We start from the raw sequence: 23,883 nt of genomic DNA on the forward strand, positions 1-23,883 counted from the left end.
GCAGGGGGTTGGACTAGATGACCCAGGAGGTCCCTTCCAACTCTACTATTCTATCACACAAGGCCCCCCTGCTCCACCCATCCATTTAGGATTTCTTCAGTGTCTCCGATTTTAGGGAAAGAAAGAGCCTTATACAGAATCAGATCAAGATCAGCATTGCCTACTCTGACTGTCAGCAGCTTTGTAAGCTCCCAAAAAGACGTCATTCGCATCACCTACCTTCCTGGTGCTTTTTAGCCGGAGAATGCCAAGGACTGAATCCGGGATGTTCTGCATGCCAAGTAGACACTCTGCCTTTGATTCATGGCTTCGCTTCTTTGTCCTTTACTTCTCAGTATTAACAGCTGAGCCAGTGTGATGTGGTGATTATGGTACTGAACTCAGATTCAGTGGGTAGCTGGATTGGTCTGAAGCAACAGAACAAAGCCTGAGTTCAGTGCTGAACTAAGGCTGGGGAGATCTGATTCACCCCACCCCCCCCCCCCCAAAAAAAAAGCCGAGCCTTATTTAGCCTTCCCGACACGGCAAATGCAAACTAGAGACATGCTTCTATATGCTGCCTTAAGTGCCTTCCAAGAAAGATGGGCTAAAATGTAATTAATGTGCGTCTCATTCCAACCCCATTTACCTCTTGCAAGTGTCACCTGCAGTTAGGACAACCTGTGGCAAAGTTCCTTGCAGTTTAGTAGCAGGGTGTCCTTAGGCAAGATCAGTAGTTGCAAAATCTAGGCCTGAGCTTAGGCCTGGTTCATCTGTGGAAAAGAATCAGGTGCTTGAATTGACTTTGGGATTTTGGACTGCTCCCTTCTGTTGGAATCTCTGGAAATAGAAAGCCAAAAAAAGGATGCAAAGAGAGGGGGGGGATGAACTTCTGTCTCTGACCGTTTGAGCTCATCAGGAATGTGACTGCCCTTAGAAGTGGTCAGGGGAACTGTTCCCTGGAGATCAGTTGTGATTCTGGAAAATCTCCAGGCCCAACGTGGAGGTCGACTACCTTACCTGTGGCTGCCCATACTGGCTGAACTCTGAATTTTATGCACTCCTGAATAATCACTGTGGACTCCAACATCTGGAGTTAGTGCTCTGGGGTCTAAGGGCGTGGTTTCAATGCATTAGAAGAAATTCCGTCTAAACCTCCGGAAGAAGTTCCTGACAGTTAGAGCGGTTTCTCAGTGGAACAAGCTTCCTCGGGAGGTGGTGGGTTCTCTATCTTTGGAGATTTTTAAACAGAGGTTGGATGGCCATCTGATGGAGAGGCTGATTCTGTGAAGGCCCAAGGGGGTGGCAGGTGACAGTAGATGAGCGATAGGGTTGTGAGTGTCCTGCATAGTGCAGGGGGTGGACTAGATGACTCAGGAGGTCCCTCCCAACTCTATGATTCTGTGATTCTATGCACTACCCCCCCCCCAAAAAAAATCCTAAATGCATGGCAAAATGCATGACACCAGAGATCCGTGGACTGTTTGGGAGTTCTGAAGGGGGTCTGCGAGAGCTCTGAAGTGGTATGGTATTAGGGGTCCAGGCTGTCTTTTCAGCTCCTACTCTTTCCGGCCAACGTGAGGTGGAGCCACCATAGTAGAAGTAAAGGCAGAGAAGAGGGAGCGAAAGGAGAGATAATGGCACAGGCAGTGATGTCACTTCTAGGGGTGTGGCATGGGCATGGCCTGCTGACATCCCTTCTGGGACTCCTTGAAGTCTGAAAGATTATTTCAGGGGCCCCTCTATGGTCAAAAGGTTGAAAAAGGCTGCACTACATGTTTGACACTAGGGCCCATTCCACGCACTTTGGATAATGCACTTCCCATATGCTTTGGCAGCTGGATTTTCCTGTGCGGAGTGGGAAAATCCACTTCTAAAGGGCATCGAAAGCACAGTATCTAACGTGTGCAGAACCGAGTGCTTTAGCCGGTGGAAACGGGCGCCCAGGGAACAGGCATAAAAATGAATAACGCATAATGCCCCCACCCCAAAAACGAATAAAGAACCCCTAAATCTGAGTTCAGCACCATAATTACTACATCACACTGGCTCAGCTCTTAATACTGGGAAGGACAAGGAAGAGGCTTATGGGGGTGGCAGGTAACAGTGGATGAGTGATAGGGTTGTGAGCGTCCTGCATGGTGCAGGGAGCCGGACTAGATGACCCAGGAGGTCCCTTCCAACTCTATCATTCTATGACGCAGCAGCAGCCCTCTGCACACGCTCAGAGAGGCCCTTCCCCCCGCAGCACCGCTGTCCACGCCTCCGAGCAAAGGCCAAGCCCCAAATTTGGGAAGGGCGCGCTTCCCAGGGGGACAGGCGACCCTTTCCTCCCCGGGGCTCATTCAAGCATGCCAGGCGCGGCTTGAATGAAAGCTCCCCGGGGAGAGAAAAAACCCAGCAGCGACAGCGGCGGCAGCGGCAGCAGCAGGCCGGCTCCTCGCTCTTCCCCCTCCCGTCCGTCCGTCCGCCGGCCGGCCTGCCTGGCAGGGGAGCCGACCATTCAGGCGCCGGGGGCGGGGCGTGCGGTCCCGCCCTCCCCGAAGAGCCGGGTGTCGCGCCGCCGCGCCTCCTGCTGTGCGAAGAACGAGCCGGGCAAGGCGCGAGGCAGGGAACGCGGCGCGCGGGGGATTTCCAAGCCCGGGCTGGGCGGGCGGGCGCGAGAGGAAGTGTGGGGCGGGGCTGGGGAGAGAGAGAGAGAGAGCGCCGGGGCAGCGCACCAGGGACTTTCCAGCCGGGGCGTGCGGGCGGGCGGCTGGCTGCCTTCGGGGCTGGCTTTGCTGCAGCGCCCGACGGACGGACGGCGGCACCAGCGGCGGGTCTCTCCCCCTCCTCGCAGCGCAGGGAAGAGAGCAGCAGGTAGGGAGGGCGCGCGGGCTGCGTCGTCTGCTTTTGCTGCATTGCCCGGGCTTGGGTGGGGGGCGGCGGCGGCAGGAATGCGGGGGCTTCCCCCCGAGGGAGGGAGGGAGAGAGGGAGGGGGGGTGTGTCTCGTTCTCCCTCCGCGCCTTGCCCGTGCAGGCTCGGCGGAGGCAGCCGCTGTGGCGAGCTCCCCGGGCGCTTGGCGCCTTTGCAGGCTTCGCCGACAGGCGGAAAAAAAAAAAAGAGGGGAGGGGGGCCGTCCGCGCTGCAGCCGCAGCAGCCGCTTGTGGGACACTCCCCCTCCTCCCAAATGGGGCTGTTGCTTCTTTCTCCCCCCCCCTCCCTCTCCCTCTCCCTCAGCAAACCCAGACAGTCCTGCAGGCGCGAGGCGAATTCAGGCTCCCGCCTGCTGCTGCTGCTGCTGCCCTGGCGAGAGATTTCCCCCCTTTGCTCACGACGCCGGCTTGCTTTGATGCACACGGTCACGCTCCAAGCTGTTGCTTCTTTTTTTTTTCCTCCGGGCGGGGGGGGGGGCGGCGGCGGCAGTTGTTATTAGGGGGAGCGACAAAACTGCGCCCCCCCCCATGTCATATCTTGCCTTAGCTTGATCAGTAAGTCTGCATGCAGAGCCGTGTGGGGAGAGGGCGGGCGGGAAGGGGAGCCTGCTTGCTCTGCGCCCAGAGGGTGCCTGCCTGCCTTGCATGCCTGCATTTGATGTGGTGTTTGAATCGCCTCATTTCTGGCTGCCTCCATATGCAGTCCGTGTGGGCGGCAGAGGCTTTAAAGGGACAGCGCCTGTCTTCCTCAGCAGGGTTGCTTCCCCCCCCCCCTCCTTATTTTTTTTGAGGGGAGGGTCGTAGGGGTGGGATGCTTCAATCCACTTGTGGCAAACTCCTCCTTGTACCAACTTGGCATCTTCCAAGGCTGGTTGGGGCTTGAACGCTTTGCGGGCACGGATGCTCCAGCAGGTTGTATTTTCGATTTCGCCCGAGGATTTGCTTGTGTCTGATGCAGGTGGGGGGAAAAAACAAAACAGAGGAAGACGCTAATCAGAGATAAAAATTCAGAATAAGAAGAGGTCCATCCTTTCTGATGGGGCACGTCTTTTCTGTTCTTTCGTAGGGGGGTAGCTTTGTAAGCCAGTACAGAAGGAACAGCCTGTTACTGTTAAGAGGAGACAGCAAGAAGGTATTATAACATTATATTACAATTTTTTCTGTTTGGTATAACCCCCTCCCCCTTGCGTTCGATGCTTACGATGTTAACATACCATGAATACTTGTTTGTGTATCATTACGTCATTGTTGTGGCGCCCTGGAGAAAAATAATTCATGAGAAAGTTTATATGGAGTCATTTCTCTGCAGATGAATCTCTTCATTGTTAAAACCATATGCTGATGTATACATGTTCATGAGCATATGAGTGGAAGCCAGGAAGCTCAGCTAGTTACAGACCTGGTGGAGATTAACACTGACAAAAACATTAAAAAAAAACACACAAACCCAGACGAATCATGGTTAACTTTTCATTCTACCCGTGTCTCTGTAGTGTGGTACCAACATATTGCTGGTGTACGCATTGTAAGGTTACTACCAGCGTGGAATTCAATGCCTCCATTCATCTAAATTTCGTTAAACCTCTTCGTTTCCTCTGTCGTCTGGTAGTAGCAAAATGGAAGAGAATGTGGAAGGGACATTTTTGGGGTGATGGGGCTATTCTTGTGCGGCCAACAAGGAGAAGACAGTGGCTGGTGTATAGTGAGGAATGGATCTTGTACAATCAATGAGTTTACAGGAAAAATGGTACATTGCTATGGCTTGGGTGGGAAACGTGTGGCTCAACTGAGCTTGGGTTTGCCTGTTATTGATCTCCGAGCCTGGATTTCTTGGGACTTCTTAGAATTGCACCAGTTGTGTTGTGTGCCGGGTGTCTAATAAAGGAAAGAGGAGTGAGGGTTCCCCCTCTTTTCAAGAACCATGTCATTGAATGTGGTGCAGTGAATGGCTTACGGTACGGATTCTGGCGCTGGCTGTTGAGTAAAAGAGATGTTGGAGTCATGGGGAGGGTAACTGAATCGTGACAGATGACCACGTTTTCGATGGTCGTTAGGTTTTTTCTAGGGACCATTTGAAACGACCACGTTTTATGCTCTGTACAATAATAGCGGGTAGTTCTGCAAAGTTGTATTTGAGTTTAAAATTACCTGTGTGCATGGGTTGTAAAGTGCTCACAGCAGACGTGTTCTGCATGCGATACAGAATGACTCTTGCGCTTTGCATGCGTGGTTTCATGGTTATGTCGGGAAGCCCCTGAGTGCACTGGTTTAAGAATGGAAACAGTGACCTAGCTTCAGCTTGGCCAGCGGCAGTATGCATGCTATGTGAGGTTTGTGCACATGCTTCGAAACGCAAGTGGTGCTGAAAAGAGCCGTGTTGGCACCTGTGCAAAAGGCGCATTTCTTTAAATCTACCTTAGATTCAAATGGGTAGCCGTGTTGGTCTGAAGTAGCACAATAAAATCAGAGTCCAGTAGCATCTTTAAGACCAACAAAGATTTATTCAGGGCGTGAGCTTTCGAGTGCAAGCACTCTTCCTTGGTTGCCTGTTTCAGTTGGTAGGGGGGTTAAATGTGTAGGAACCCATTTTTGTGTGCAGTGGCAAAAGACTCAACCAAAAGCCATTGTGGCTGTCATTGTTTGAAATCCATCACGAACACCATGGGTACCCATGGCCAGTTCGTTGTGGAATTGGAACCAGGGAGGTAATTCTGGATGCTCCAAACGAGGCATTGAAATCAGTTTCATGTGCAAGTTGCTTGTGTCCCCAGAAGATAGGAAACTACCTTGGGCTAGATTAAGTTTTTTGAGGTATTTTTCTGTCATGTGATGATTTCCTTGGCTGGTGATGAAGAACAGCCTCCTTGAAATTCTGGAATTTCATGAAATAGTCACAGAATGAGGCTCCCCAATGAATGGGAATGTTGAGTATCCGGATGCGTGCGAAGTCGCTGTCTACGTGCGTAAATGTCCTCGAATGACTTCTCCATTGCAGTGCGTACACTTGTGGCAGGGGAGGGGGAAGACCGGGATGGGGTTGCACGGTGCACGGTGGAAGTGTGTCTGTTGTGCTGGCGGAGCACAGTTTTTGAGTTTTCTGTTCGATCCGGATTCCGGCTATTCCAAATACATCTGCCTTTGTCTACATAAGCAAGGTAGGTAAGGTTTTAGTAGGTGGTCTGACCACCACCACCTTTATTCCTTAAATATTAGCATGCCTTTCTCTTTCCAAAAAGAGCCACTGGCTTAAATTGGGATGGGGTAGTGTTTCCCATGATTTCCTTCACAATCTATCTGGTTAGCTTACTATTTACTAGAAAATAGAATCATAGAATCATAGAGTTGGAAGGGGCCATACAGGCCATCTAGTCCAACCCCCTGCTCAACGCAGGAGTAGCCCTAAGCACCCTAAAGCATCCAAGAAAAGTGTGTATCCAACCTTGCTTGAAGACTGCCAGTGATACAACAACTGGCAGCAAAATACAACAACAACAACCCCCCCCCCCCCCCGGTCATCTTTGGTCACAGCCATTGAGATAGTTCCTATAAATGTCTCTGTGAAGACACAACTTCAATGAATAGCAGAGAAATAAAACTGTTTTTCCAGACCACTTATTGGACTTGGCCATCCCATCGCCAGGTCCATGTTACATGTACAGGTCCATGTACAGTGGCTTACTAAGTGATCATAAAATATTTATACGTGTAGTTCTGAGGCATTTAGTTGGACTACTCCATTGTGCAGCAATGGCTGATGGGAACTGTAGTTTCCCAAGTTTCTTCTGCAACCAGATGACTTTGGTACCTTTTAAGGCAGTGGTCCCCAACCTTTTTATCACCGGGGACCGATCAACGCTTGACAGTTTTACTGAGGCCCGGGGGGAGGGGGGGGCTTTTGCCAAGGGACGTTGCCTCCGCCGCCTGAGCTCCTGCTTCACTCACTTTCCCGCTGGTGCCCTGGACTTGCCGCCACCCGCTGAGGGGCGCTGCCAGCAGCAGCTGTGCAGTGCCACGCTGAAGGGGAGCCCCAGCCATGATGGCCGCTGGAGAACACCAAAGGTGAGCTAGCGGCAGAGTGGCAGGGCAGCCCCCGAGGCAGCAGCCGGGGAGGAGGACAAGGAGGAGCTGCGGCCCGGTACCGACTGATCCATGGACCGATCCCGGTCCCCGGCCCGGGGGTTGGTGACCGCTGTTCTAAGGAATGTGGACTGTTTCATGATTTTCTCATAGAAACACTGTATGGGAGGAAAATCATAAGCATTTTCATGCCTCCTTGTATTTTTCCTGATTCTACTTCCACAGAAAATTCTGTGGCAGACATGCACGATTTTTGTTTTAACATTTGTTGATGTCGTTGTTTATGTGCTGCAGTTCATATTCAAGATAATACTGCCTACTTTGAATAGATTTAGAATAAAGAAATATAAACATGACCGTCTTCCTGTTCCTAGTGAACAAGGTAATAATGGTGGATGCTACATTTGGTGAGGTGGCTCTAGTGAGCAATGTATCTTGTGGGAAGACAGAAAGAATTTCTTATATGTATTGTCTTTCCACTGTGGCCCCCCCCCAGGATGCTCAGAACTACAATCGGAGTATCCTGTTTATCTAAAATGTGTTTCAATCTGAATGTAAATCCCTGGAGGGTTGTCAACATTTTGTAGACAAATATGAAAATATCATCTTGTCATCTTGTTGATTTGCACTTTCTTAGCTCCACCTTCCTTCTCAGAAAGTAGCATGCTTATTAAGAAATTATTTTTGGTGGGTGAAGATGCTAATCACTCTGGAGCTCTCAATGGATACTCCATTAATACTTGTGTATGTGTTTGTAACAAATTCTGAAATGCAGAGAAATGTACATGTTTATGATTAACTAACATCTTTTCGATTAAGCCATGTTGGTCTGACGTAGGTCTCTTTTGGTTGCTGTATTCTACAACTGGGGATGCATCTGCCGTGAATCACTAATCTTGACATTTTTATTCTCTTTATATTATATTTTTGAACTGGATTGGAGCCCAAATGATTGATAACCTCATAAACTCAGCCTGTTGTTCTAGCTAGGCTCTTGAACCTGCTAAAAATCTTTGTTGTATTGCATATTTGTTAGATAATTTCATGATGCCGTTTACTAATTTACTGCTAATTTATTCTCTTCTTATCTGATGATTTTAATTTCATTGTCTGGAGAAGTGTGCATGCACAAGAAAGCTCACACCTTGAATAAAACTTTTGTTAGTTTGAGAGGTGACAAAAACTACATATATGGATCATGTCATTCATTTTAACTTTAACCTGCCTCATCCCAAAATATAGGAAGCTGCACACAATGGGGAACTTTCTGGGCACACCTATCCCACCAGCTGTCCAGACATGGATATAGTATTTCCACTTGGTCTACCCTTATCCATTGTTCCTCTTAATATTTGTGAAACAGCCTCGGGGGTGGAACATGTCCGGGGTGTCCGAACTAGCCACTTTGCTCTCAGACAGAGAGACACAGAGAGCCCTGCCAAATCACAAACGACCCCTGATTACCTGCTATGGCTCCTGCTACAAGGAAGAGAGACAGACAGACAAACTGCAAACGAGCCTCAAACTGCAAAGGAGCCTTGATTCCCTGCTATGAACCAGCCCTGATTACCTCCCATGGCTCCTGTTGAGAGAGTGAGAGAGATCTGTACCTGTCGGTGTCCACTGGGTCCTAGCACCCATTTCATTCCTGGTTGCTAGTATAGACATAAAATCCAATGGAAGAGTGTATCCCACACACACACACACACGTGTATATATATATATATATGTATGTATATATATATGTGTGTGTGTATATATATATATATATATATATGTGTGTGTGTGTGTGTGCGTATATATATATATATATATATATATATATATATATATATACATACATACATACATACATACATACATACATACAGTAAATAAATAAATAAAACCTAGAATTCACTTGATAGATCTAGTGCCTTTGATGTAGAATTGTATATCACATTTGAGCCAAAGAGGAGACTATAGAAGGTCTGCTAATCTTTTAAATTTATATTTTAAATTTGTACAATCACTCAGTTGTCTTAACTGTAACTGCCAAACTGAACCCAAATAAAAATACCTTCTTCTTCAATCTGTTTTTTGAGTCTGATAAGGCAGAATTTCCCACCATTTCGCCATTGCAAAGTATGCCTTTGCCTGCTTTTTTCATTTTGAAGATAGTATATTTACCTTTCATCCCAGTGAATGAAATGGAACCATTTTATTATTTTTTAAATCTTACTGCTTTTTAGCCTTTCTTAATTTATTTTGTTGATAGGTGACCTTTAATCTTCTTTACCTCATTGATTTTTACCTCATGACTTTTTTTCTGGAGAAATTGCTATTGCAGTATTGATGTAGTCACCTTTGGGTCAGATTGAAATTAGTTGTGGATTGAGATAAAGGTTGGTGCACTGCTAATGTCTCACAAGAAATGAGTGGATCCATTGTGAGGTTGTTGTTGTAACCTGAGGCAACATTGTGAAGATCTGAATAACATAAGAAGATCTTCATCTGAAGAGATGTCCTGTCACTTTCCTGATTGATATGGTGCTGAATGAGTCTAGAAACTGTTAGTTAACAGGTAGTGTGGGTCCAGGAACACCCCAAAAGACAGAAGTGCCCCATAAATGATGAGTGTCCACATTTCCCTCCTTGCCCTGTTGATCATAAGGACAGTTGGTCATTATGCAGGACTAGGTCATGCTTGGTTTTGGGGTGGGTCGTCCCTGTCTAGGCCCTTGTGAGATTGTGAGCAAACAGTTGTCAATAACCCAATGGCTCCTCCTTCCAGATCTTATTGTGATGTCATCCAGTGTTCTTGCATTTAAGATCGAGATAGTGGGAAGGCGGAAAATCTGAAGAACTCAGTCCTCATTCAGAAATGTCTCTCCATGAAGTCCATCACTACTTTGCGTAGGATTTTACTGAGAGCAAGTTCAGTATGTATTCAAGCCTATGTATCTTCTCTGATGAGGCTAGCAAGTCTGGTGGGACTCTTCCTGGTCCACATGGGAGCTCTTCATGCCAGACAGTTAAACCAGTTTCTTCATCTTTACCAGCTACAGATCACAAACAAATAGGACATTTTCCTCAGAGTACTACTAATACTGAAGCAGAATATGAGTTGATAGACCATGCTCAAAATGGATCCCAGCCTCAAGAAATGTGTGGCCTTCCTATACAATGGCATGGTCAAGAGAAGAGTTATCTCTCCCAATAAATCTCCAAGAGCTCAAAGCAACTAATTAAACCTTCTTCATGGAATTAGTTAGGAATTGCAGTGTCTCAATCAGAACACACAACTCAAGGAGGGTCAACATCTTCCCACAAAGAACCCTTGAAGATACTCTGAGCTGAATGGAACCTGTCATCACAGAACCCATGTGGGGAATTCACAATGTCAAGGTTGATTGATTAAGCTGCCAGGCTGTATAACTTGACAGTAGAGTGTCTCAGGCATCCAATAGTGGATCTTCTTGCCAATCAAGAGAACCGCCTGGTCAGGAGATTTTACTGCAGATTCTACCTCCTGTTGGTGGAGAGGGTAGATGCCCTAACATTGAAGTGACTGAAAGTACTTCTTTATTCCCTCAGATTCTCATCCTACCAAAGGTGCTGAGGAAAGTTGCTCGGCAACAAGCAGAAGTGACGGCACCCTTTTGGTTGAGAAGACCTTTTGGGTGAGGGATTAGAGAGGATACTTATTAAATATGCAGATGATACTAAACTGGGAGGGGTAGCAAACAACTGAAGACACCAACAGAATACAGGATGACCTTGATAGGCTCGATGATTCTATGATTCTAAGACCATCTCAACCATCCTCCAGCTATCAGAGGGAACACATCTGACCTTATCAATGTTGGAAGATATGCTTCCGCAGAGCCTGTCATAGCACGTGCATCCAAGCATGGCTGTGTTTGACTGTATGGAAATTGAAAAGTCATTCCTGTTGAAAGCTGGTTATAACAAAGAAGTCACAGTTCTCGCATCCACCAGTCGATATCTATAATTGCACTTGGAAGGCTTTTGTCCGCTGGAGTAGAAGAAAGGGGAGGCTGCAGGTCTCCAGGAATTCAGAACCTCCTGAGTGTTCTCCAGGACGGAGTAGCAAAAGAACTATGCTCTACCATGCTCAGTAGACAGGCAGCAGCTCTGGCGACAGTCTTTCCCATGATCCAAGGCATCATCCTCATGTATGTTCCTTAAGGGTGCATCTTGGAGGCTTAATGTGGTCCTGTCAGCTTTAACTAAGTCTCCTTCCGAGATGTTACAGGACACTTCACTGAATTTTTAAAGGATGAAAGCTGTATTTTGATGACAATAACATCTGCCAGAAGAGGATCAGAACTGGGCTCACTTTTAGTTAGATCTGATTTGGGCATGTTTTATTAGGATAGTTTCGTCTTTCTGTCCTAAAGTTAGTTCATTTTATTCTTCCAATTTGCTGTCTTTTTGCCTAAAACCTCACTCCAGGGAGAAGGAATGGCACACCTTAGACGTACCCAGAACCTTAAAAACTTATATTCTGTGGACAGATGGTATAAGAAAGACAATCAGCCTGTTCATTTCTGTTTTCTTCAGCTAACATTGATGCAAAAATGTCAAAGGCAGCAATTAGCAGGTGTCATAAGTCATGTATTAATGAAGCACCTACAAGGCCCCAAAGCTGAAAATTCCAGAGCGCATTACAGCTCATTCAATAAGATCAGCTGCAACTAATGCAGCATTTTCTAAACAAGTAAATAAGTATAGGCAGCCACAGGAAATGGCTGCAACATCAGTATAAGAAGAAAACGCCGTGGCTTAGTTGGCAAAACCAACCCCAAAAAATCAAAGGTTCATATTAAAGTTGCCTTATTTTTTTATTCCAGTTGCATTAATACGCCTTAAGATTCTGGTATTGAACACCTTGTTTCACCTCTGCTGTGTCATAGCATATCTAATCACATGGACAAAAAATGTACCTCCCAAAGCTGTGTAGTAACCTGCATTGTATCAGCAGACAGGAACAGGAAGAAGAAATTTGATCCTGCCTCCCTGACTGAATGGTGGGAATAACCCAAACAAGATGTCCTCCTTACTTCAGAGAAGGACCCTTCTCAATGAGTAACCAGTGGTCATTCAGGTGTCCCCAATATGATGCTTATGGAAGCCATGATGTCTGCTAGCACCTTTCCTGGCTTTCATCAAGTGGGTGGGCCATGTGGAGCTCAGCAAGTCTTCTGAGTGACCACTGGAGATCTGATTGGCTGGGTGGATTAAATGTTTCAGCTGAAGCTGTCACCACATCCTTGGATTTATTGTGCCATTCCTCTTTTCCAGTGTTTTTTTTTTTTTTTAAGTTACCCCTATACTTGGGTTTCTTCTGTGTTTTGGCTAATCTACTCATGGCAGCCAATTTTTGGCCGGCTCAGTTTCCTGGAGCAGCCATTTTGTGGTTAGAGCTCTGCTGTGCTGCCTCCAGAATTCCAAAGGTGTGCACAAAGAAATTTAGGAACCTCTGCTCTAGTTGCAGTATTATACTGCCTTTTCATGTGTCTTGGATTCAGCTAGTTTTCTCACATACATGGAATTTAGCCTGTTGTGCTAACAACTACTGAGGTGGCCGCTCTAATTCACACTTGCAGCCTTGTCCAGAATTAAATTACGAAAGACTGGTGTTGTTGTTTGTGCTTCATCTTACATTTAAAAGACTCTTCAAAGATTCAACTTCTCATACAAACAAATACTCTTAAGAAAAATGGATGGCAGTTTTGAAAAAGATCCGGTCTGAAGAGCAGCTAGGTGCTACAAATAAATACGTACTGCCCTTCCTGCAGTGTTTTATACATGCAATGCAATAACTTGATGAATTGAGGATGAATATTTTCTTTTTTTAATGGATGACATAGGTTTGTTTTAAGAACAAATGAGCCCTGCTAGTTCAGACCAGTGGTCCATCTAGTCCAGCATCTTGCACAGTGGCCGACTAGTTCCTCTTGAGATCCAACAGCAGGTCATATAGGCCAAAGCCTTCATATGAACAAGAGCCCTGCTGAATCAGACAAGTGATCCATCTAGTCCAGCATCTTGTCTTACACAGTGGCCCACCAGTTCCTCTGGAGGTCCAACAAAAGGGCATAAAGGCCAAGGTCTTAATTAGAACTTAAGAGGTCTGCTGGATCAGACCACTGATCCATCTAGTCCAGCATCCTGTCCTACACATTGGCCAACCAGTTTCTCTGGAGTGCCAATAAGAGGGCAGAGAGGCTATCTCCCCCTGATGTTGCCTTCTGGCTCTCAGATTCAGGTGTTTTGTGCTTCTGAATGTGAAGGTTGACCTTAGTCACCATGGCTCAGTCACTGATAGACCTGTCCTCCTGAAATTGATCTAATCCCCCCTTAAAGCAATTTATTTTTGTGGCCATCACTACATAGTCTGGCAGTAAATTCCACATTTCAATCACTTTGTGAGTCAAGGAAGTTCTTGGTTGACTGTGGTGCACAGTGCATGTTTTTATACCGATTTACACCAACCAGTTATGCTCCTAGTGCTGGTGGTGTTTGTTCTGTGCTTATCTTAGAGCAGTCTACCAGTGGTAGGAGACTATTTTCCTGTACAATTAATGGTTTCTTTGAGCTATGTTGTATTGCTTAATTTACGTGTCCCACGGAAAGCACTGTAACCTAACGAACAAATGTGATTAATCACAGAAAGCTAGAGAAAATAGAGGCATTACCAGTGGCTTGATGCATTATGGTATCTTTTGCTGGTCTTGAATAAAATTTGCACCTTTGGCTTGAGGAGCTGGCCCCAAAATTTAGGAGCCAGACTCCTTTCTTCAGCCTTCGGTTTTGTATTGTAGTGATCCTATTTTTCGTATTATTGCTGCCTAATCCTGGACTCATCACAGTTTCTTGTGACTCAAGCATTCTCACAAGTGTGAATACATAAAGGAGGAACACAGGTTGTCATCTGTACTGCAAGAGAAAGCTTGCCACCTAACTCTGACCTACCTTCTCCTGAGATTCTCGTAATTTAATTTCTACTTTAAAAAGCTTCATTTATTTAAATAATTATAGCCAGTGTAGAAAGTGACTGGTGAAGGAATTAATTCATCCATCACCGTCCTGGAAGGTGGGGGATGACAAGGACTTTATTCACATGCATTTCGCGTCATGCAACAAAGCTTTCGGTGATCTGAGATGATAAATAAGCTTTGCACATCGTACACAAACTGAGGATTGACAAGAGGCACTACAATAAAATTATTGCTGAAAATACTGAGTTTCCAACTGCCATGGCAACCTGATGCCTGGGATTTGTCAAGCTATGCTGTAATGTGATTTTTAACAATGGAGTTATGAATGCACACATTAAGAATTGTGATTTTTGGTCAGGCATTGGTTAGTCCTGTCTATGAAGACTGGCTGTGACTGGCCAGGTCTTAAATGGAATTCTAGAATCATAGAGTTGGAAGGGGCCATACAGGCCATCTAGTCCAACCCCCTGCTCAATGCAGGATCAGCCCTAAGCATCCTAAAGCATCCAAGAAAAGTGTGTATCCAACCTTTGCTTGAAGACTGCCAGTGAGGGGGAGCTCACCACCTCCTTAGGCAGCCTATTCCACTGCCGAACTACTCTGACTGTGAACATTTATTTCCTGATATCTAGCCTCTATAGTTGTAGTTTAAACCTATTACTGCATGTCCTCTCCTCTGCAGCCAACGGAAACAGCCTCCTGCCCTCCTCCAAGTGACAACCTTTCAAATACTTAAAGAGGGCTATCATGTCCCCTCTCAACCTCCTTTTCTCCAGGCTGAACATTCTTTCACATCACCTTCTTCCTGATTCTAGAGATGCCTGAAATCAAACCCAGAATGCTGGTATGCAAAACAGATGCTCTGTCTACCATTGGGCCATGACTCTACCCAGAGCTTATCAAAATTAAAATACTAAATGTGAAACCGATGGTGTATGGGTTTTTTGGGGGGATACCATCTTCTCTTTTTAATTTTATAGCTAATTTTTTAAAGGTCAAGTTTGACTTTTTGTAGTCATGATTAAAACAGAATTTCTTTGGTTGCTATTTGTGCTTTCCTTCAGCTTTGCTACTTGGGATTCCTGAAGGAATTACCATCATGCATAGATATATCCACTCCTACCTTTGTTAGCGAGGTTTGACACCAAAGAGACGTTAAAAAATGGATTTCCCTCCATTTTATATTGTAAACTAGTATAGTGTTTGTTTCCAACGTGACCTTTTTGGTCCTGGCCCCAACCTGGTGGAATGAGCTCCCGGAAGAGGGAGCTGCAAGATGGAACTCTTCCACCAGGCATACGGTTGAGGCCTGTTATTCAATTTGAGATCCTCCATGTCCACTGTGTTCATCTACTTATAAGTAGATCTGTCTCTCCACTCTCACCAGTAAGATAGCAAGAAAGTTGGCCCTGGCTGGTCGAGGGAGTGAGCTTAGCTAGTAGTTTTTTCGGCTGCCGTTTTATTAACTTTAGTATTGTAATTATGGGGTATTTATGGGTTTTATTGTGTTTTTATTCTTTTATTGTGTGAACCGCTGTGCGCCCAATCAGGAACAGCGGTGTACACATTTAAATAATAAATAATAAATAAGTCTGACATTGTTCACCTTCTACTAGATCAGCCTTCCTTAACTTTTTTTTACTGTTGAAAATCTCCTGAAACATTCCTCAGGCTTCAAGAAACTCCAGCAGTGGTGAGAACGTGCAGAATATGGTTGGGAAGCAGAGCTGTGCGCATGCCCAGGGCCCTTCCTCTTCCCACCCCTTCCAGGCTTATCATTAGCCATTGGGTGAGGGGTAGTGAGTTGACATGACTATATATGGTCAAAAGGTAAAGGTAAAGGTATCCCCCTGTGCAAGTACCGGGTCATGTCTGACCCTTGGGGTGACGCCCTCTAGCGTTTTCATGGCAGACTCAATACGGGGTGGTTTGCCAGTGCCTTCCCCAGTCATTACTGTTTACCCCCCAGCAGCAAGCTGGGAACTCATTTTACCGACCTCGGAAGGATGGAAGGCTGAGTCAACCTTGAGCCAGTTTCTGGGACCGAACTCCCACCCTCATGGTCAGACAGCTTCAGACAGCATGTCACTGCCTTACCACTCTGCGCCACAAGAGGCTCTTATATATGGTCATATCACCTGGTAAATGTTTAACAAATTTAAGAACTATGTTAAATTAATTAATTCCCACCTATTTTGGAAATGTGTCAAGAAACCTCAAGGGTTCATGAAACCCTGGTACTAGATCTTAAGATGTATTGTTTGTATTTGAATTGTCTGGTGTGGTGTTCAAATGTCCATTTCCAAGTCTGAAGATGGTCTTTGCTTTTAACAATATGATTAATTGAAGGATTTCATTTTCATGTGAATTTGTATCGTTTACCATGGAAGATTTTTCCTTCATGGTCCTAAAAGAGAGCCTTCATTTCAGCCTATGAATTCTGCAATATTTTAAAAAACAGACAGTGTCACCATCAAGAATAAATTTTAAATGGACTACTTTGTTCTTTTACGGTGAAGAATGACATCCAGTATATTGTTAAGAATGCTTTGATATTCAGAGGCTGTGTTCCGAAACCTTTATCAGATTCCCAAGTGGTTAGTCGAGGTGAACCTGGATGTGAGTTGATTGTGCAGTCAATGAAATGAGACTGTGTGGTGAATCTTTTGTCCCTAGTCTTAGAAACAGAGAAATGCTTTGCTTAAAAAAAATCATGGATGTTTATTTTATTCTCCAGTCTTCTCCCAAAGCAGCTTATTTTATACCTCATTCTTCTCTCAAAGCAACTTGCACTGCTCTGAGTTGCAGGTTAGGCTAAGAATGTATGATGGACCTCAGCTTGTCACCTGGCAATCTTCCATGGCAGACCTGGGGCTCCCAAATTCTAGTTTAACACTCCAACCACTATATCACACGTCTCTCTGGCTGGATGTGACTATACTGTGCCAGAATATTGGTGTGGGAAAAGTTCTTGAGGATCAGATATGTCTCCATACTTAGGTCTAATTAGCAGTTGATCTGGGACACCTTACAAAATGCTGGCAGGGGCTCATGGGAATGGTAGTCCATGAACATTTGGAGGACCACAGGTTGACTACCCCTGATCTAGAACACAGTTGCTCATTTTCCCCTCTGTCGTGAATTGGGACAGGGATGTGTTCAGGCTAATAATTGTGTAGATATGCTAAATATGAACGTTGATGGGGTTGATTGTATTTTCTTAATGCCAGCTTCAGAATTCACACGGTGTTGATGTCATTTCCGTTTTGCTGGATACCTGACCTTTGACACCACAGGGTTCTGAGGGGACCAATGCAGACACCATTTCACTTAACTCTTCAGTTCCACCGAGGTAGCTGCGTTAATCTCCAACCACAAAAACAAGTCTCCTTAAGCCTGCTTGGAGAGGTTTCATTTGTTTGAAGTAACCTTGTAGCTCTTGAAAAATGGTTCAGCTAATCTGTTTGTCTTTAAAGTAAGAAGTTCCTTGTTTGTTGGAAGGTAGCTGTGAATTTGGCATTAAGACCTTTCATAATTGAATACTATATTCTTGTAGAGAGCCTCTTGTGGTGCAGAGTGGTAAGGCAGCAGAAATGCAGTCTGAATCTCTGCCCATGAGGCTGGGAGTTCAATCCCAGCAGCTGGGTCAAGGTTGACTCAGCCTTCCATCCTTCCGAGGTCGGTAAAATGAGTTCCCAGCTTGCTGGGGGGTAAACGGTAATAACTGGGGAAGGCACTGGCAAACCACCCCGTATTGAGTCTGCCATGAAAACGCTGGAGGGCGTCACCCCAAGGGTCAGACATGACTCGGTGCTTGCACAGGGGATACCTTTATATTCTTGTGGGTGGAACTGCCCTTGAAAACAGTTCAATAACTGATGCCATATAAGACTTCTTCCTGCCAGCCTGTATCATCAGTTTACTTATTTGTATAGGATAGGACACCTAAACCTCAGATTTACAGATCTGCAAGTGCACGATGGAGGAGGAGAACCTATTGTTAATCTTCGGGCAAGAAGATAAAGCAGAAGTTGGCCTGAAGGCAAGTCAAGCGGTGATTTTACAGCAACATCTTAAAGCAGAAGCCTGTCATGTTGATAATGGAAGAGCTTTCTAGGAATTCCAGTGCAGAAAGTAAACAAGAAAACGTAGCCAAGAGAAGACATATGGAAGCTGGAGATTGGAAAGAAGATTTGTACAGGAGTGAAGACGTAAGAGGGAGAATTAGAAAGAGATTAAGGGAGATTGTAGATTTTGGATTGGATTCCCCTGGAAATGAAGCAGGAAGCCACACAAAGAGACTTAAGCTCAGTTTATTATTTTGCACACTGGACAAGCCTGATAGCTTGATTAGGAGTTTGGCATAAGTCACCTCTAGAGAAAGAACACATTTCAGATTTCCAGGACTGAAATACAGTAATGTGGATATGGAGAGCAGAGCCTTGCTTATAGCTGTGGCCTGAACTAAAGATCCTTCAGTCCTGGTAAGTGATTCAGATGACCCTTGGGTGCTGTAGAACGGTCTGGACAGAACTGGATCTCAAAAAAGGGATGGAATCATGCTTAAGAAGTGTGTTACTTCATGAGATGTACATTTTCCTTTCTCGAGGGTCTGTGCTTTCAGGCCTCTTGAGGCCTCTTGACATGAATGAATCATTGCGATAGCCTCTGGTATCCATTGCGCCAAGATGGAATCTGAAGATTCAAAATGGAGTCTGAAATGTTTGTTCCCATCTGCCCAACCATTGACAGATGAACAGATACCCCGTTATAGGCCAACTGGAGACCATGAAGACACTTGAACCACCACACCAGTTTGGTGTAGTGGTTAGGAGTGCGGACTTCTAATCTGGCACGCCGGGTTCGATTCTGCGCTCCCCCACATGCAGCCAGCTGGGTGACATTGGGCTCGCCACTGATAACACTGTTCAGGCAGTGATATCAGAGCTCTCTCCGCCTTACCCACCTCACAGGGTGTCTGTTGTGGGGAGAGGAATGGGAAGGCGATTGTAAGCCGCTTTGAGCCTCCTTCGGGTAGGGAAAAGCGGCATATAAGAACCAACTCTTCTTCTTCTTCACATAAAAGAGCTTGTGAGCATTATCCTTTGTATATGTCAGGGGTGGGCAAACTGTGGCCCTCCAGATGTCCATGAACTACAATTCCCATGAGCCCCTGCCAGCATTTGTAGTCCTGGTATATGTCTCTGTATTTGTTCTCTTCCCTACTGGGTTAAGAGACATTCAATGATGAGAGAGCAACTATAACTAAAGGCGAAAGAGAAGTCTTCCGTTGTGTTGTAAGATATCCTGTGTGAAGCAATAACTGAACATTTCTAGCTTAATGAATTTTAATAGGGTTGCCTATTTAAAATCTTCTTCTGTGACATTAAAGGCACACTAATTTTTTGACAGCTGTGTCCTTAGAGGGTGTTTCATTTAAGCCTTCCTAGGGCTCGTGAGGCTATCCATAAATTTAAATTATAATAAACTTAAAAAAAAAACTTTTGGTATCTGCATTTATAAAGCTGCCTGATATTTTTAGCTTCTGCTTATGGCTCATTTTAGTGCAACGAGATGGGAGATAGGGAAATCATATGTGAGACCAGAAGCCAGGAAAAAACTGAATTAGGTAATGGAGGCAGCCTAGGAGCCAGAGAGGAAAGGAAAGAAGAAAACACAAAGGAAGAGAGGGGAAAATGAGACCGAGAATAACATACAGTGGTAGTCCCCAACTTCTTTTATTATTTGCAACCTACTTGCAAAGCATCCTTAAGCTACTTTCTTCTCCAATCAGTATCGAATGCAAGAAACGCACAACAGTTAACAATGCACCAGTTATATTTTATTTCATCTCGGAGATTTGGAAAGTTCCGCTGAGTTGTAGCCAATTTATGGCCACCCTGTAGGGTTTTAAAGGGAGAGAGGAGCAGCTAGTTTCGAAGAAGAAGAGTTGGTTCTTATATGCTGCTTTTCTCTTCCCAAAGGAGTCTCAAAGGGGCTTACAGTCACCTTCCCTTTCCTCTCCCCACAACAGACACCCTGTGGGGTGGGTGAGGCTGAGAGAGCCCTGATATTACTGAAGAAGAAGAAGAGTTGGTTCTTTTATGCCGCTTTTCTCTTCCCAAAGGAGTCTCAAAGGGGCTTACAGTCACCTTCCCTTCCCTCTCCCCACAACAGACACCCTGTGGGGTGGGTGAGGCTGAGAGAGCCCTGATATTACTGAAGAAGAAGAAGAGTTGGTTCTTATATGCCGCTTTTCTCTTCCCAAAGGAGTCTCAAAGGGGCTTACAGTCACCTTCCCTTCCCTCTCCCCACAGCAGGCACCCTGTGAGGGAGGTGAGACTGAGAGAGCCCTGATATTACTGCTCGGTCAGAACAGCTTTATCAGTGCCATGGCAAGCCCAAGGTCAGCCAGCTGGTTGCATGTGGGAAAGCACGGAATCAAACTCGGTTCGGCAGAAGTTTGCACTCCTAACCACTACACCAAACTGGGTCTCTTTGCCATTGCTTGCCTCCCATACTACGAACTTCCTTGGTTGTCTCCCATCCAAGTACTAATTGGCCCTGCTAGCATTCTGAGATCTGATGAGATTGAGATATCCAGGTCAGATTGTTCAGTTTTTAGCATTTATAAATATAGAACAATAGACTGTTGTTTTGGAAATTTTGTGGTGGTAGATCAAAATTCTGCCTTAGAATCATCCAGAATCTCCTTTTCTCTGTCTACCTGCAAGACAGCTGATGCCCATTTTTGAGTTTTGGCCCCCAGATTGATACCCATTGATGTAGAGGGATTTATTGTCTACATTTGCCATTTCCCTGTTTTGAAATAGGCAATATCCTGTATTATATTACAGAATGTTTCCCATACTGGTTAGCTGCATCCAGGAGCCTCAGTATCATGAACAATTGCTGGGAATGAAATTGATACTTTCCTGGAATTATAACTGAGCAAACAGAGCAAACATCTTTTTCAAGTTTAATGTCACAGTTGTAAGTCATTAATCTGCACATCTGCTGAAAGGTTTAAGCCTTTGATTTTCTGGGTTGTTGCTTTCACCTTCTTCTGGGCTCCACAGGTGCATATATTGTGTGCAATAAAACACAATCTCACTAGAATTCTACTCTGAAATGAAGCTGGCTAGAAGCAATGAAAATTAATACTTGCAATAGAAGTAACATTTTATTTCCTCATTAAGAGCATCTCTGTTGTGCTCTTCCAGCTCCAGGACAGACTTGTACGGCAGGTAATATAGGTTCTTAAAAAAATTATAGGTAATGCCAATTTTAAATAAGGTGAAAGCCAGTCTGCAATAGTCCCTTGTTTCCCAGCCATAATAAAAATAGTTGCTGGCACAGTTAAAAGCAAGTCATTGTGGTATATTCCATAAAAACTAAGCGTAACCAGCTCTCAAATCAGATGTCCTTTAAACAGGACAAATCTTCTTACTGAGACACTAGTAGAAATGGCACCTGGCAAACTCATTTTGGTAGAATGTTTCAAAATTGATGGCCACAACTAATTAATGGAGATGGTGACTGAAGGGAACCTCCACATTTAGAGGCACAATTCTTCTGAATCCAAAAATCGGGAGGCAACATCAGGGGAAGGCCTTGGCCTCTATATCCAGTTGTTGACCCTCTAGAGGGAACTGTTTGACCACTGTGTGAGACAAGATGCTAGACTGAATGGACCATTGGTGAGATCCGGCAGGGCTCTTTTTATGTTCTTATGATGACTCCAGAGGTTTTTCAAGGTGAGATGAACAGAGGTGGTTTGCTAGAGGGGCTGTGTTTGCCATTGTCTATAATTGTTTGCCATTGCCTGCCTTTCTAGCAATGGTGGGCTTCCTTAGCAGTCTCCCATCCAAATAATATCCAAGGCTGACTCTGTTTAGTTTCAGAAATCTAATGATTTTGGGCAATCCAGATGAGGGAGTTTTAATGGATGATCTAGAAGTTGTTTACAGCTGCTCTCAAGAATGCTCCCTCCTACCGTTCCCCTCTGTTACATAGGGCCACATAACAAAGAGCTAATTCAGTCTCAGAATTCAGTTAGCAATCAAGGAAGGTGACTGTTTAGTGCTTTAAAGCAGCATTCCCCTACCCCTGGTCCAGAGACCGGTCCCGGTCCGTAGATCAGTCGGTACCGGGCCACGGCTCCCACTTGTCCTCCTCCCTGGCTGCTGCCTCGGGGACTGTCCTGCCACTGCTGCTGGCTCATCTTTGGTGCTCTCCAGTGGCTGCCATGGTTGGGGCTCCCCCTCAGCTCAGTGTGGCATTGCGCAGCTGCTGCTGGCAGCGCCTTGCAGTGGCTGGCGGGAAGTCAGGGGTGCTGGTGGGAAAGCAAGTGGAGCAGGGGCTCAGGCGGTGGCAGTGATGTCCCTCAGCAAAAGACTAATCCCCCCCCCCCAAGGCCTCAACAAAATTGTCCAGCGTTGACTGGTCCCTGGTGATAAAAAGGTTGGGGACCACTGCTTTAAAGGCAATAACCAGCCTTTTGAAGTGATCCTTGGAGATAAATGGCAACCATTGTAGAAGGCACAGGAAAAGAATAACATACTTTCATGGGCTTGCTTGTCAAATCCTAGGCCAGTTGCTGTTAGATCAACATTTAAGACATTTTGAAGCTCATCATTCATATAACTTGGTATGAAACACAATTTATAACGGTATATCACGAATAAATTTGGCTACATGCCTCCAGTCTCGAAAGGTGTAGTTGATGAACTAGTTAACCTTGGTTGAAGGCAATATTAACCACGGCTGCCACCACCTGGTAATTCAGGAACAGTAGTGGAAGCAGAAGTGCTGTCATTGTAGAACAGGCTTTCTGAACCAGGATTTCATGGAAGGGTTTCCTGAATGGGTGGGAGTTAATTAATTAAAAAATTGATTAATTTTTAGTCTATTTTTAAAAATTTGTTAAACATTTATTGAATGATATGATATCTGGTCATGTCAACCCCCCCTTCCCAAAATGGCCAATGATGGGCTGGAGAAAGTGGGGAGGGGAGGGGTCCCAGATGGGTGTGTAAACAGCTATGCTTCCTAACCATATTATGCACAATCATACCACTTCTGGGATTTCTTGAAGCCTGAGGAAAGTTTCAGGAGTTTCTTGGCAGCAAAAAAATTGAGAAAAGATGTTGTAGGAGATTACCTACTTCAGACCAGTTGCCTTTCCACCTAACGTATCCCACCTTCTTTGCATTAAATTTTCAGTGTTTGCTGTATCAAGTCCAACCACATGAATCAAGAAGAGTTTTAGAATTCCCACTGCATCCTCATTGTCATATGGAAATGTGAGCAAGAAAGAACACCAAATTTCGTCTGCAAATTGATTGACAGCACAATCCAGATTTCTGAACAACTTCTCACAGCAGTTCCATATAGATACAGATCTTAAGCAACATAAGGGATGAGACAGAGAGGAAGGAGAATTTATCTCCAATGAAAAGGAGATTGAACTCATTCAGGTGGCCCAACAGTCATTTCACTTCCAATGACTTTAAGGTTTTGCTTACAAAATGTCTACGATTTAAAGCAGGCTCCTCCTCCTAATTCTTCTAAAGAGACTCACAAGTATTATGGTCCAAAGGACAGTGAAGATTTTTTCCTAAACCTGAGGTTACTCAGACTAATTTTCCCATGCCAGAGTCTTTTGAAAGGAAAATTAGGGCACAATGGGAGAAGCCTCTTATGATTAAACAGTTTCCATCTTTCATTAAGAGGATGTATACCTTGCCTGAATATGCTGAATCAATGCTGATGGTCCCATCTCAGCGTTATAATCTTTTGGCTTGGTTTCATAAGGCGGGGAAGGAGATCTCAGTGACATTTTAGATCGTAAGTCTGACACAGCTTTGCACAAGACACATGAGGCCATGCCATGGTGATCAAG

The 23,883-nt window shown here is 45.1% G+C and overlaps 1 protein-coding gene across 5 annotated transcripts in view; it reads left to right on the forward strand.

Annotated features, from left to right (window-relative positions):
* The first annotated feature begins 2,663 nt into the window (after positions 1-2,663).
* Positions 2,664-23,883, forward strand: part of TRAF3 (TNF receptor associated factor 3) — a 119,852-nt gene continuing 98,632 nt past the window's right edge. The window contains exons 1-2 of one of the 5 annotated variants that reach the window (XM_077323745.1): positions 2,664-2,838; positions 3,962-4,027. The gene's annotated coding sequence lies outside the window, so the exon portion shown is untranslated. Of the gene's footprint in view, positions 2,839-3,208; positions 3,451-3,725; positions 3,854-3,961; positions 4,028-23,883 lie in introns of those variants that run through there. The other 4 variants (XM_077323740.1, XM_077323741.1, XM_077323743.1 and 1 more) reach the window with 4 other exon arrangements.

Source organism: Paroedura picta, chromosome 2, assembly GCF_049243985.1.
Source record: "Paroedura picta isolate Pp20150507F chromosome 2, Ppicta_v3.0, whole genome shotgun sequence".
Lineage (NCBI taxonomy): Eukaryota > Metazoa > Chordata > Lepidosauria > Squamata > Gekkonidae > Paroedura > Paroedura picta.